This window comes from Dipodomys merriami, unplaced genomic scaffold, assembly GCF_024711535.1.
Source record: "Dipodomys merriami isolate MVZ:Mamm:240054 unplaced genomic scaffold, mDipMer1.0.p SCAF_3, whole genome shotgun sequence".
Taxonomy (NCBI): domain Eukaryota; kingdom Metazoa; phylum Chordata; class Mammalia; order Rodentia; family Heteromyidae; genus Dipodomys; species Dipodomys merriami.
The window spans coordinates 51,242,638-51,258,887 of NW_027204492.1; the positions used below are offsets into that span (position 1 = coordinate 51,242,638).

The following is a 16,250-nucleotide window of genomic DNA, read 5'->3' on the forward strand; positions in this document are numbered from 1 at the left end:
AAAAGGAACCTGGGAAGAGGAGTATGGGGGAGGAAACATTTCTTCTTCCAAGTTATCTCCCTGAAAAACAGGGGGATACTATTTTTTTTCTCTTTCTCAGTTTCTTTTTGTAAGTCTAGGGGGCTAGATGGAGTGGTGCCCATGGTTTCCAGTCCCATCAGTCATACAGTATAAAAAAAATTAACAGTACAAACAAAACACATGCAGGCCTGACAGTTACTAAAAAAGCTTCACACGGCGGGGTTCCAAGGACCCCTGCCCCGCATGGCAGGGTTACCCCCTCCCCACAAGAGGATCTCAGACATCTCCCAGTTCCTCCAGGTTTGTCGTACAAGCGCGTCCGCTTCGACAACCCTTTAGTAATTGGAGCAGCCATCCTCACAAGAGAAATGAAAGTAAAACAAATGACAGGACAAGACAAATTAACAAAGACAACGCTGTTTTACCTTTGGAGTCTGAGGTCTTGGGGGTCTTTGAGGGGAGATCCTGGATGAGCCCCCACTAATATGATATGCCAAGGTCGCAGGACCCCCCACAAGAAGACCATTGAGAGTCAGACTCTACAGCTGTTTTATTTAAACGGGCTGCAGCTTGGGCGCCGTCCTACACTCCTACACAGTGGATTCTAGGAGGAGAGCCCTGAGTTAAGGATTTGCAGGTCTTATAAAGGCACACAATCAGGTGGTTTAGCACCACGTGTTGCTCTGCTATGAAACAAGCAACAAGTGGTAAATGCCTCAAATACTTTAACCTTTCATGAATATGAACATATTGGCTCACTGATTAAAATTTTACTATTCTACTTTAGGATTCTGTGTTTATATTCTTTGACTTATAACTCTGTGGTTCCTCCAAGTGATAGTAGAGTAGATTGCCTACATTATTATGTACAGGTTAGGTGAAGAGAAACATTAAACATGAGTACATTTGTGGATTAACATACTCTCTCTTCTATTTCTGTAAGCAATCATGTGGAATCTATAATAATATTGACTTTTCAGCCTGAGTTCTGTGACAAGACCTGCCTGTATACAGGCATTAAATGTTCTGTGCTGATTGTCAAAAAATATAAACTTGGACATGGGTATGATAAAAATTGGAGATGGATTACAATTTATCAGAGCATATTGCAGTGTTGAAAACTGACGTAATGTTATAAGGTAAATATCTACAGCTTAGAAATTTAAAGCTTATTTTATTAAGTAGAAAGTACATTATTTTTATATGAAATTTAAGAGCAATTATTGAGGATAATTATATTTTTAATTATGTACTACTAATTATAAATTTATCTAAAAATAAAAAATACAATGTAGAAACAGATGTTTGGAAGCATTTAAAATAATTAAGTCAATTTTTATTTCTTGTACAAACTACAAAAGCTATAGCAATTGTCATTGGAACATCAAAATTCCATTAATATTAAATTTGCGCTTCATAGAACTGGTTTGGATGGAGAGTTAAATGATTTTAGAACAAGGGTTTTGCAATCTTATATGATATGCACTCAAATCAAAGTTTTAAAATAATTGACGCAGAAATTTACAGTTATTTTTACTAACTTCTACAGGTTTTTTGAAACAATATTAATAGTTTTATCTGCCAAAATAACTTTCAAAACTAACATAATAAATGGAAATATATTTGCAATCTTACACTTGTCCCAATCAAGTGGCAACATTGTCACTTACATTGGCTGAAAAGAAATTTTTGAAAGTATGTTTTTCCTGTCTAAATAAATAAATAGATTTGCATTCTGGTAACAAATAAATAAATTTGCATTCTGATAAGTTATAATGTGTTCAATAAAAGTAAGTAGTAACCATTATATTACTGTATGTTTGATAACCAAATTCTTTAAGTTCATTTGTTTAATTTCTAAGTTTATGATGTTACTAAGCTATCACTAATAACTTTAATCCATTTTATGACAAAAATATCTTTGAAGCAAAATATTGTCTAAAGAATAAAGGTTTTATATTGTACTACATTTAGATAAGTTTTTTCCGGTTAGATTTTTCAACAGTAACCTGATGATTTTATGTTACATTGTGCTTTTAAAATAATGTGCCTGGTCTTGCCTAGAGGTTAACAATCAGAAGCTTGATACAGAGCTATTTGTCAATGCAGACTGATGAGCAAAAGCATATATAAACTTATTTCAAACTATGTCATATGCAGCATCATTGCAGAAAATATTGACCGGCTACATATGTTTAAAGAAATCCCTATTGTGCATTTTTATATGTCTTGGATTTTTTCACTGTATTTTGGCCTGAGTTAAAGTTGCTATGGTATTAGGAACATAAGCATCATTTCTTATCACCTTGTATACTTTCATCATCTTTTCATTATTAGTTTGCATGTCATGGTGTTAATTATACTTCCTACATTGCTAGAGCTCCATTTTGTGTGTGTGTGTGTTTGTGTGTGTGTGTGTGTGTGTGTGTGTGTGTGCATGCACACACGTGTGTACATGTCCACGTGTGAGTGCCTTAGTCCTGAGGGCTTGAACTCAAGGACTGGCTACTGTCTTTGAGCATTTTTCTCAAGACTAGTACTCTAATCCTCCAAAAATAAATCCTCAAACACATGCCCCATTAATAATTGGGCTAAAGATTTAAAGAGACTTCTCTGAAGAAGAAATAAGATGGCCAATAGACACACAAAGAATCAAAGGAACAACTTCTCTGTCCACAAAAGAAATGCAAATCAAAACAAAATTGAGATTCCACCTCACCCCAGTTAGAATGCCTATAATCAAGAAATCTAATACCAACAAATGCTGGAGGGAGGGGATGTAGCCAATAGGGAATCCTACTGCACTGCTGGTGGGAGTGTAAACTTGTTCAGGAACTATGGAAAGTAGTATTGAGGTTCCTCAAAAGACTACACATAGAGCTCCCCTATGACCCAGCAATCCCACTTCTGGGCATCTACCCAAACGATCACAAAAAAAGGCCATTCTAAAACTACAAGCACAACTAATTTTTTTAAATCACATTATTCGCTACAGCTAAGATATGGGACCAACCCAGATGCCCTTCAGTAGATGAGTGGATCAAGAAAATGTGGTACGTATATATACAATGGAATTTTATGCCTTTGTCAGAAAGAATAACACTGCTCTGTTAGGAAATGGAAAGACTTGGGGAAAAAATCATATTAAGTGAAGTAAACCAGAGTCAAAGAAATATAGGTCCCCTGGTTTTCCTCATTTGCAATAATTAGTATAAGTCTAGGATATTTTTATCAGGTGAGCAGAAAAGCTCAAAAACTATGTACATAAGAGCATATAAGATGATGCTAAGTGAAATGAACCCCAAGATCTAGACATAAGAGGTCTTTCTTTGTTGCTGTTGTTTTTAATGTATTATGATTTTTTTTGTTTCCTTTGTATGTTCTTCCCTCTATCGTATATCCCCTATTTTCACTGTACTAGATTTTGGTACCTTGTACCTTGTATATATATTTGTCTAATTTGGGGAGGTGAAGGGGAATAACCAAATGCTGAAACAAGGGCATAGGATGACCCATTGCAATAATGATACCCACAAGACAGTATATTGGAAATGAACTTTACAACTTCACGTGATGGGGGAGAGGAGTGAGAGAGGTAAGGGAGAAAAAGGACAGTGGGAGAACAAGGGAAGGGGTGACAATGTTCTACAAGAAATGTACTCATTACCATATTCATGTAATTGTAACCCCTTTGTCCGGCATCTTTACAATAACATAAAATAAAAAGAACTAGTACTCTACCACTTGATCCACACCATACCACTTGTACCACACCTCCAGTTCTGCCTTTTTGTTGGCTAATTGCTTTCTCACTGACTTTCCAACCTGAGTTGGCTTCAAATCATGATCCTGAGATCTTAACCTCCTGAGTTTGGATTATAGCTGTGAGCCATAGCACTTGGGTTAGAATTGTTATAACCAATGTGTTAAATTATTTTATAAATTCAGTGACTTAACTAACTTACTTGTGTTAAATTATTTTATATTCAGTGATTTCACTTACTTGTTTCAACTCACATTACTTTGTTATATATATTATTTCTTTATTATTTATGTTTGTGCTGTTTTTCCTCTCTTTTTCCTCTCTTTTATCTTTAAACATAATTATCTATTTTTTACTATTTATTTAAAATACTTTTTACAATGTATTTGGATGTTTTGGCCTTTTAATCTTAAGAGATAAAATTTGACTATCATCTACACAGAAGAAAACAATGAAATTTATTCAGTTTCGCTTCCTTTGTCATTGTTTCAGGATATTATTTCTCCTTTGTCAGACCATATAAACACACTGTTCTTATACATTTTCATTTGCCATAGACAATATTCTATTATTGTGGCAAGGATTAGAAAATATTTTTTAAAAAAGAGAATTGATCATCTTTCTAAAGGCTGGAAATTCAAGACAGAATAGTCACTTCTGATGTTCTCCTCATTGGTATGCATCTCTGAAATCATTTGGCAAGAAAGGGCATATTATCTCAGGTCTTTCTCTTCTAATTAAGCCATGTTCTCTTTAATTAGTGTCTGATCCTTATGGCTAAATTACCTTTAACAGTTGCACCTACAAATTAACTTTCTATTCTATTAATAAAGATTAAATTCCAATACGAGTTTCAATGGGGATATTCAAAGTACATCTTCTTGACTTTTTTATATTCAACCTTTCATGCATTTGGCTTTTACTCCTCAAGCCCTTTGCTGAATAATTTCCATTCTCTTGGATTGATACAATTTTATTCATTTCTTAGTGCTGCCACAACAGACTACAATAGAGACTGGTGGCTGAAAAGAACCAACATTTATTCCCTACTATTTTGCAGGCTGAAAGTTCACAATACAGAGGTAAGCAAGCAGGGTTAGTATTTTACATTTTCTAAAGTAGACTCTCTCATTACTTTCTCATAGCTTTTGCAGTTTCTCATAGCTTTTGTGGTTTCTGGAAATTCTCATCATGGAATAGTATGGTAGTTCAAGTTAAATGTAAAATTAATGATGCCAGCCGGCTAAAATGTTATTTTTTACTGGGTATGTTAGGAGATTTATGGAAAACATTAACTTATGAATCAAAATTGAAGATAGATACCTTCTTACCAATGTAGGCACACATCCTCCAAAAATCAAAGCAGAAGTTGATATTTTGCCTACACTACAGATATTTTAATATATAGCAATGGAAAACATTCCACTGAAATTTAGCAATAAAAATGTGTACATTTTTGCCTGGATGAGCCTGGAACTGCATTCCTTTCAATATCTGATTTTGTGCCACATTGCACTGACTTATGGGTAAAGTAGAAGTATCAGAAACCATTCTGTTTAGGTTAGCAATGAACAATGATCCTCCTGATATCAGCCTCCATAGTAGTTAGGACTACAGGCATAAGCCACCAGTGCCTAGATCCTCAATCTAAACTTTACAGAATAAAATGCTCACAATTAAATAATTATCATATAATACTAAATGTTTTTGAGTTTCTAAATGAAAGTCAACTTATTTACGGAACACATTATGCTGTCTTCACACATATACACAGAAATATAGGAAGGAAGACAATGAAGGAACAATATGTAAATTAAAATATCACTTAAGGGCTGGGAAGGTGGCTCAAGGGTAGAGTGCTTGCCTTGCATGCATGAGACCCTAGGTTCGATTCCTCAGCACCACATAAGCAAAAAGAAAAAAGCCAGAAGTGGTGTTGTGGCTCAAGTGGTAGAGCGCTAGCCTTGAGCTGAAGAGCTGAGGGACAGTGCCCAGGCCCAGAGTTGAAGCCCCACGACCAGAACCCCCAAAAATATTACCTTAAATCAATTATATTAAAGGGATTCATTGTGATTTTTACAAAATTCATATAATGTGCATGCATCAAATTTATACCATCTATATTAGTTTATGTTAGCCACTATAACCTTTCCTTACTTCCTTTAAACTGTTTTTTTCCTATTATTCCATAAAGCTTTTTTCATGCATATAGTTCTATAAAATCCACCTCATTATCTTCTCCTTTCCCTTACCAACCTACTGGTTACCCCCAAACATTATCCCTTTTACAATTACTTATTATTATTACTATTATTATGGTTGTTGTGGTTGTGATTGTTGTTATTCTTGGTCTACTTTTGAATATGAGAGAAAACATACATTCGTTTTGGCTTAAATTACTTAACATTATGATAGAATGGCCTGGTAAAATGTTTTAAAGCAGTATTTTTTGGATTATTTTAGATTATTGGTATGTTTAATTCATCAGGTCCAAAGATGAAAGAGTTTTAACTACAAAAGAGCTCAGAGGAGGTTGCAGGAAGATGGCGAGGAGAAGCTGGAATCTGAACAAGCTCTCGCATAGAAAGCAGTTTTAGAGTTCCAGTGAACAGTCCTAAGCCAGAGAATTACACCAAGTGTGCCATCACAGGACAGAGAGTTAGACAAGAGAGGGAAAGCCAAGGCAAGAAGACACATCTGAGCGCTTGCCAGCCGCCATAACTGCGGCGGCGGCAGGGTCGCGGTGGAGACCGCAGCCGGGGCCATACCTGGGTGCTCACACAGAGAGTCCGGGACGAAGGAGCCAGATGCAGCAGGTGAGCAGATTCTACTCAACACCAGCAAGAACCGAAAAGGAGCGGACATCTTCATCCTGCAGTTTGCAGACCAGAGACGACCCATGATCCAAGACTCGGCATGAGTAGAAGCCCGATGACCTCACTCCTTCTCAGGGAGCAGAGGAGGGAAGGCCACCCCTCCCCCACCAGCACCGGTGATCTCCATCTTGGACACCAAAAAAGCTCGGAGGAGCTGCCAGCTCCAACTCAGGCCTTGGAATAAAACGAGTCATTTAGCAGGTCACAAGAACTTAACGGTGAAGTGACCTGCCAGACTCAGCTCCATCCAGGGAAAAGTCACCCAGCTCAGGCTCCAGCCATTGGAGTGGCTTTCCTCACTGGGTACCAGAACCAGAGGCTGCCCCTCCCTCTAGCAGCCTCAACAATCAATTGAAAAAACAGAAACCCTGAGAATGGCTCTAGGCTGGGGTCTGTGAGTTTTTTCACAAAATAGCCCCAGGGAAAAGCTACTGATTGTTGAAAGGCCTCAACTCTACCCAGAACCTAGCCTCACCACTGCATCCCCCACATTTGTGATTCTCAAGGCAGATCACCCTCCCATTAAACTAATCTGGGAGGGGGATCTCAAAATCTTGGGTAAAGCAGAGCATTTTTCTGCCTGTTCGAACAAACTGACTTAAGAAACCAAGCAAGCCACAGAACCTCAAGCTGACCAGAGACTCCAACAAGAGGCTGGTTACAGACAAAAGGGAGATACAGGATTCTTAGCACCCCTCCCAAAAAAATCAAAGAACTTTTTTTTTTTCTTCTTCTTCTTTTCTTATTTTTTTTTCTTTTTTTTTGGTACCTTATATATATATATAAAAATTTTCCTTTTCTAAAAATTTTATTAATCTTTAATTTTTGCCTTTTTTGAAAAAATAATTGTTTTCCTGTAACTTTTTTTTCCTCAAAATTTTTATTTTAGGAATAAGTGAATGTGCATTTTCCTTTCTTTTCTTGGATTCTTTCTCTTTTTTTTCTTTCTTAACTTTTTGTTTTTCGTTTAGCTCTACTGAACTTCTGAACTTTTTCTCTCCCTTTCTTATCCTTCTCACCTTTTCCTCTCTTTTGTTCTTCTTTATGTGACTTAACTCTTGTCCTGCCCATCCTCAGATAAACCCTTAGTTAACTAGTAGACCCTATCCCCAATTGTGTACACATTTAATCCACAAATTTATTACTCAATTCAAAACCTCTGAGACTTAAATTCCTTAATAGCAGTACTACCTCTTTATACCTATATAATATTTTAAGTATTTTTTAAAATTTTTCACTTCTCCTCTATGTCCCTTCCCTTCTCTTAATATACTCACATTCCTCTCTAAATAGATGGTCTTTTAATCTCCATAATAATATTAATTTTTACGTTTCTATTTGTTTCTGGTCTCTTTTCATTTCCCTTTCCCTTTCTTCTTTTTCTCTCTCTCTCTACTTACATCCTACCCAACCTACTTCTTGCATTGGGATTAGAACTTAGTTAACTCTCCCTGTGCCTCCCCACACCAATCTATTCCTATTTTTTTACCCGCATCTCTCCCTAACCCTAATAATTTCTGTTTTTACAAATTCTTCTCTGCTGTTCGAAGCCCATTAACATATAGTTATTTGATGTTGAATAGATGTATCTGTTGAACTAGATTGTATCTGTAGACTATTGACCGTACAAATGCAAATTTTGATTGATGGTTGCCTTAAGATAGTGTTCTAGCACAAAATTGGTGCTATTTTTATCTCAAATGGGCAGAGTAAGCCGGAAAAACACAAGAAAAATGGCAAATCCGGGTATCTCAGTTCCCAATCTTGATAATCAGGGGTCAGAACAGATAATGAATAATCCAGAGGAGACTTCCCAAATAGCTCTACAAACACTGCTGGCAAACATAATAAATGAGAAGTTTGACAACTTAAAAAGGACTCTGTATGAGCGTGAAAGGGAGAGAGAGGAGGAATCCCAAAATTTTATACAGGAATATCATAAGCGTGAGGAAGCTACTCAAAAACTGATACAGGATTTGCGTGAACAACTTGAGAATACTCAAAGAGAAAGGGAGGAATGGTGTGAGCAGGCTGAGAATACTCAAAGAGAACTGCAGGAATCCCACGAATGGGAGGAAAGAGAACTATAGGAATCCCATGAACGGGAGGAAGCTAATCAAAGAGTAATACAGGAATTGAAAGACCAGGTAGAGAATACAAAAAGATCACTAAAAGCATTCATGGAATCCATTAACAAAGAGCTGAAGGAAGTCAGGGAGACCACAAAAGGAATGCTGAATGGAACCCAACAGAAGGAATGGGAGTCCAAAGAAACAATAACCAATCAATTAAGTGATTTGAGAACAAACACTGAACACCAAATTAAGGAAGTAAAGAAATTAATACAAGACCTAAAACAGAGCTTCAACAAAGAACTTGAAGCCATGAATGCTGAGCAATTAGAAGGAAAAGATATTAAAAACAAAGTAGAGACTCTTGACAGCAGGATAGACCATGCAGAAGATCGAATCTCAGGGATTGAAGACAGCCTAGATATTATAGAGAAAGAACATACAACCATCCAAGACAAGTCCAAGAAATGTGATAGATCTATCCAACACCTGGAAGACACCAACAGAAGGCCCAATCTAAGGATAATGGGTGTAGAGGAGCACGTAGAAACAGAAGTTAATGGTCTAGGAAATTTGTTTAACAGGATCCTAGCAGAGAACTTCCCAAACATACAAAAAGATAGGCCTATTCAGATACAAGAAGCTTTTAGAACCCCAAATAGACCAGACCAGAATAGGACATCCTACCTTCACATTATAATCTACACAGGATCAACTCAGACCAAGGAAAAGATCCTTAAAGCTGTCAAGGAGAAAAGTTTAATCACCTATAAAGGGAGAACAATTAGAATCACCTCAGATTTCTCAGCAGAGACAATCAAAGTAAGAAGAGCCTGGAATGATGTATGCCATGCCCTAAAAACAAACAACTATCAACCAAGAATACTGTACCCAGCTAAACTCTCCTTCATAACTGAATGCCAAATAAAAAACTTTCATAGCAAAGAAAAATTGAAACAATACATCTCCACCAAACCAGCCCTACAAAAGATTCTTGAAGATGTCCTACACATAGAAAACAAACAAGACTGCAATAAAGGCCAAGGAACTGCACCCAAATTGAGAATCCAAGAACCATAGGAAGAACCCAATTTTTGCAGCCCCCAAGAAGGTGGATAACATGGCAGGAACTCCCAAATACCTCTCAATCTTATCTCTTAACATTAACGGCCTGAACTCTCCAATTAAGCGACATAGACTGTCTAGTTGGATTAAAAAACAAGACCCTTCTATCTGCTGCCTGCAGGAGTCACATATTGCCCGTAAAAACAAACACATTTTCAAGGTTAAAGGCTGGAACAAAATGTACCAAGCAAACGGCCCCCATAAACAGGCTGGGGTTGCAATCCTAATATCAAATAAAATAGACTTCAAATTAAAATTTGTGAGAAGAGATAAAGAAGGTCGCTACATACTAATTAAAGGATCTATCCTTCAGGATGATATTACACTTCTAAATATCTATTCGCCAAACAATGGAGCACGCAAATTTACCAAAGAAACACTATTTTCCCTCAAATCCCATATAGATCCAAAGACATTAATTGTTGGGGATTTTAACACACCACTCTCCCCACTAGATAGATCAACTCGGCAAAAACTCAACAGAGAAACAGCAGATCTAAACAGCAGCATAGATCACCTAGACTTAACAGACATCTAACGAACATTTCATCCAGCAGCATCAGAATACACGTTTTTTTCAGCAGCACATGGAACGTTTTCTAAAATAGACCACATTTTAGGCCAGAAAACAAAATTGTCTAAATTCAGAAACATTGAACTTATAGCTTGCATCTTCTCTGACCACAAGAGAATAAAATTAGAACTCAACACCAAAAGCCACCAAAGAAAGTCCAGCATCACATGGAGTCTGAACAACACACTGCTGAATCATGAGTGGGTCATGGAAGAGATTGGAAAGGAAATTCAAATGTTCATGCCATTCAACAAAAATGAACACACAAATTACCAGCTCCTCTGGGACACAGCAAAGGCAGTACTCAGAGGCAAGTTTATAGCTCTGAGCTCCTACATCAACAAATTGGAGAAATCTGAAACTAACAATGTAATGAAACATCTAAACCTCCTTGAAAAAGAGCAGCAAGATAAACCCCAATCCAGTAGACGGAATGAAATAATCAAAATTAAATCAGAATTAAATGAATTAGGATTCAAAAAAAATCTGTAGAAAGAATCAACAAAACAAAGAGTTGGTTCTTCGAAAAACTTTACAAAATTGACAGATGTGTAGCAAATCTTATCAGAAAAAGAAGAGTACACACCCAAATTAACAAATTCAGAGATGAGAATGGAAACATCACCACGGAAACAACCAAGATTCAGAACATTATAAGGGAATCCTTCTCAAAACTTTATGCTAATAAGTTTAAGAACTTGACAGAAATGGACCTCTTCCTAGCAAACATTGACATGGCAAAACTAAACCAAGATGAGTTAAACTATCTTAACAGGCCCATATCAAGCACTGAAATAGAAACAGCAATAAGAGACCTCCAAGCTAAGAAAAGTCCAGGACCAGATGGTTTTACATCGGAATTTTGCAAGGCCTGCAAAGCAGAGCTCACACCAATACTCCTCCAACTCTTCAATGAAATTGAAAGAGAAATTCACTACCGAACACATTCTATGAAGCCATCATAACCCTCATACCAAACCACTCAGGGACTCATCAAAGAAAGAGAACTATAGACCCATTTCTTTGATGAATATTGATGCAAAAGTTCTCAACAAAATTTTGGCCAATCGACTTCAACAATTCATCCAAAAAATCATACACCACGATCAAACAGGATTCATTTGAGGGATGCAAAGCTGGTTCAATATTTGCAAATCAATTAATATTATTCATCACATCAACAGGAGCAAGAATAAAAACCACATTGTTATCTCAATACATGCAGAAAAAGCATTCGACAAGATCCAACAACCTTCACGATGAAGGTTTTGGAAAAATTAGGAATACATGGAACATTCCTCAATACAATAAAGGCTGTATATGACAAACCTACAACCAGCATTATAGTCAATGGTGAAAAACTAAAGCCATTTCCTCTTAACTCAGGAACAAGACAAGGATGCCCACTCTATCCAATTCTCTTCAATCTAGTATTAGAATACCTAGCGACAGCCATAAGACAAGACACAGACATAAAGGGGATACAAATAGGGAAAGAAGAAATAAAACTCTCCCTCTTTGCACATGACATGATCTTGTATTTAAAGAATCCCATAGACTCCACTCCCAAATTACTCAAGCTGATTCAAAACTTTCCCAAAGTTGCAGGTTATAAAATTAACCCCCAAAAATCAATGGCTTTTCTTTATGCCAACAATGAGAAAAGTGTGGCTGAAATTAGGAAAGCAGCTCCATTTGTAATAGCCCCACAGAAAATAAAATACCTAGGAATTAACTTAACTAAAGAAGTGAGGGACCTATATGATGAAAACTTTAAAATCTTGAAAAAGGAAATCAACACAGAACTTAAAAAATGGCAAAACCTCCCATGCTCCTGGATTGGAAAGATTAACATCGTGAAAATTGCAATACTTCCCAAGGCTATCTACAAATTCAACGCAATACCTATCAAAATTCCAACCTCATTCTTCAAGGAAATAGAAAAGGCAATCCAAAAATTCATATGGAACAATAAAAGACCCCGCATAGCAAAAACGCTCCTCCACGGAATGAACACTACTGGAGGAATATCAATACCAAATTTCAAACTCTACTATAAAGCCATAGTAATCAAAACAGCTTGGTATTCGCGTAAGAACAGACTTCAGGACCAATGGAATAGAATTGAAAACCCAAAAGTGAACCTACAGACCTATAGCCATCTAATCTTCGATAAGGGAGCTAAAACAATAGAATGGAAGAAAGACAGCCTCTTCAGTAAATGGTGCTGGCAAAATTGGTTAACTACATGTAGAAAACTAAAGCTAGATCCTTATATATCACCCTGCACCAGAATCAACTCCAAATGGATCAAAGACCTTGAACTCAAAGCAGACACTCTGAAAACATTACAGGATGGAATAGGAGAAAACCTAGGTCTCTTAGGCTCAGGCCGAAATTTTCTGAATAGAGACCCGGAAGCCCAACAAATCAAAGAAAGGTTTGACAAATGGGATTGCATAAAGTTGCAGAGCTTCTGCATGGCAAATGACATAGCTAGCAAGATCAATAGAAAGCCCACGGATTGGGAGAAGATCTTTACTAGCCATAAAATGGACAAGGGTCTCATATCTAAAATATACTTGGAACTCAAAAATTAACCCCCCCAACAACAAATCCTCAAAGAAACAACTGCCCAATAAATAAGTGGGTGAAAGACTTAAAGAGAGACTTCTCTGAAGAAGAAAGAAGGATGGCCAATAGACACATGAAGAAATGTTCAACATCCCTAGCCATAAAAGAAATGCAAATCAAAACAACATTGAGATATCACCTCACCCCAGTTAGAATGGTAAAACTCAAGAACTCTAATAACAACAGATGCTGGAGGGGATGTGGACAGAAAGGAACCTTACTTCATTGTTGGTGGGAATGTAAACTTGTTCAACCACTTTGGAAAGCAGTATGGAGGTTCCTCAAAAGACTTCACATAGAGCTCCCCTATGACCCAGCAATCCCACTTTTGGGCATTTACCCAAATGTTTACAAACAAGACCACACTAAAGCTACCAGCACAACTATGTTTATGGCAGCTTTATTTCCCATAGCTAAGATATGGAACCAACCCAGATTCCCCTCAGTAGATGAATGGATCAAGAAAATGTGGTATATTCACAGAATGGAATTCTATGCCTCCATCAGAAAGAATGACATTGCCCCATTTGTTAGGAAATGGAAAAACTTGGAAAAAATTATATTAAGTGAAGTAAGCCAGGCCCAAAGAAACATAGGTCCCATGGTTTCCCTTATTTGCAATATCTCGTATATGTATGAGTCACGCGGAAAAGGTCAGATAATGTGATGTCAGGAAAATGAACCCTTAGATGTGTATTTTAATGTTTTTTTCTTTCATGCATGTTTTTCTAATGCATTTATAAGATTATCTTTTTGTTGTTTTGTATGTCCCTCCCCCACACTATAACCCCTGCTTTCACTATATTTGATGTCAGTATAACTTGTGGAGGAGATGGGGAAAAACCAGTTGTTTAAGGATACAGGTGGACCTGTTGCAACAATGAGAAGTACAAGTTCTCATGTCCAAAATGAGCTTTACAACGTCGGTGCAGGGGGGGTACTGGGGGGAAGGAGAAGGATTGGGATTGGGGGTTGGGGGGAGGCTGGGAAAGGATGTGAAGGGTAAACCAAAGGAGGAGGCTGCAATACTTGGTAAGATATGTATGCATTATCCTGCCCATGTAATTGTAACCCCTCTGTACAGTATGTTCACAAATAAAATTAAATTAAATTAAAAAAAAGAGCTCAGAGTATACTCTATCCACAAGCTATCATTGAGGAACTTAGTATAAACTATTGTTCTAGGGTTAAATCGTATCTTCCCTAAATATATAGATGATATAATTCCCAATACCTTTAATTGTATTTTTATTTGAAAAGTAGATATTTGTAAATGTAATCAAGTTAAAATGAGATCGCACATATTAAGTGTAGACTGAAACTTAATACAATTGTTATTATTGTAAGAGAAGAGGCACTGCCACATAATAAGGGAGAGACATTTATGGTATTGGAGGCAGAGACTGAAGAGATTTTTATAAGCCGTTTTAGCAAGCTTCTGCAGCAAAAACAGAAGCAATAAGTACAAATATACACATTATCCTGAGAATTGGCTCATTTGTGATTATGGAAACCAAATATTCTCAATATGTTGTCTATATGCCCGAAAACAGAAATTTTCTGATGTAATTTCATTATATTCAGGGTTCAAAACAATGGAATTGAGTAAAGAGATAAAGGACTGCAGATATAAACTGTAGTCTAAAGCCCCAAGAATTAGAAGAACCAATGTTCAGAGGAAAATAGATGTCACTAATTCAGATGATGAAGAGAGAATACTTTTTTCCTCTGCTGTTTTTGCTCTCTTCATTTCTTCTATAGAAAGTTATCTATCCACATTGATGAAAACGAATCTTTACTCAATACTGATTCAAATGACAATATATTCCATAAATTTCCTAACAAATATATCAAAAATGTCTTAGTAACTAAGCATCACTTAACATAATAAAGTTGACATTTTACTCGAACCATCACACTAACAGACAATGAGAATTTCAGCAACACCAGAAGCATGGAAAGGCATGAGAGAGATTCTCCTTCAGAATCCTGTCCAAAACTTTACATTTATTTTTGTTTAGTTATCAAGTCCTCTACCAATTCTTAGGAATTACTTTCCATTATGGTTACTTCTATTTGGGGATATTAGGGTCATTGGTTGTTCAGTCGTGGGGTCTCTTTCCACTTTTATTGTCTATGTTAGCTCCATCTGAGCATGTAGAAGTGAAGATCTTTATACATAATTTATGACTCACCTTATATTTAATTTGAAATTGGCAGTATTATGTATTTCTTGGTCATGTTGTAGGTATTAATTATTGTGGATTTATTTGCTCTTTGTTTCCATCTGTATGTGTTTCTATGTAGGAAAAGATGGGATATTTAAAGAGATTTTTGATTACTGTGCTAACATTAATCTTATGTTAACCTAGATCTCATTTTTCACACTTAGCCATCAAGAGTTAGTGATGTCTAGAATGCTACAACATGAAAGACAAAGATCAAAGCAAACAGAGAAGCAAAACAAAACAAAGATAAAAAGCCAGTGTATAGAACAGGGAAAAATATTCTCATAAAAATGATAAAATAGTTAACAGAAGACAAGGTGGTATTGAGAATAACCATAATACAAAATAGCAACTAAAGTATAAAAATGACCTTAAGTAAATCAAAGGAAAACACAAAATCTAGAATGTTCTCTAATGTAAACATTTGTAAATTTTACATGAAAGCAATTAAGGACAATGATTTATGAATAGTTTCTGTTTTTGTCAGTAACAGGGCTTGAACTCAGAGCCTGAGTGCTGTCCCTGAGTTCTTTTGCTCAAGGCTAACACTGTACCACTTGATCCACAGTTTCACTTCTGGCTATTTTGGTGATTAATAGGAAATAAGAGTCTTATGGACTTAATTGCATGGGCTGCCTTTCAACCATGATCCTCAGATCTTAGCCTCCTCAGTAGTTAGGATTACAGGCATGAGCCAACCTGTTTGATAGTTTCAAGTTTTAGTATAGTATACTTATAACTAAGAATCAGTTGAGCCTTTTTTCAATTTTTGTAGTCATATTTCAGTTTTGGTCTAGTGTTTCTACCAATTTAGAAAAAAAGCTGTTTTTATTATCTGTGGTCTATAATAATACAAAAAACATAGGAATGAGATTTTTGAGTTTTGTTAGTGTTTGCCTAGAGGACTAAAAGTTTCTTATTTTATTGCAATTTTCTTTCTTTTCCTTAAGGCCTGGC

General features: G+C 36.4%; 1 pseudogene; it reads left to right on the forward strand.

The window, feature by feature from the left end:
- The first annotated feature begins 264 nt into the window (after nucleotides 1–264).
- The window catches only part of LOC138839796 (protein FAM204A pseudogene), a 42,643-nt pseudogene continuing 26,657 nt past the window's right edge, over nucleotides 265–16,250 (forward strand).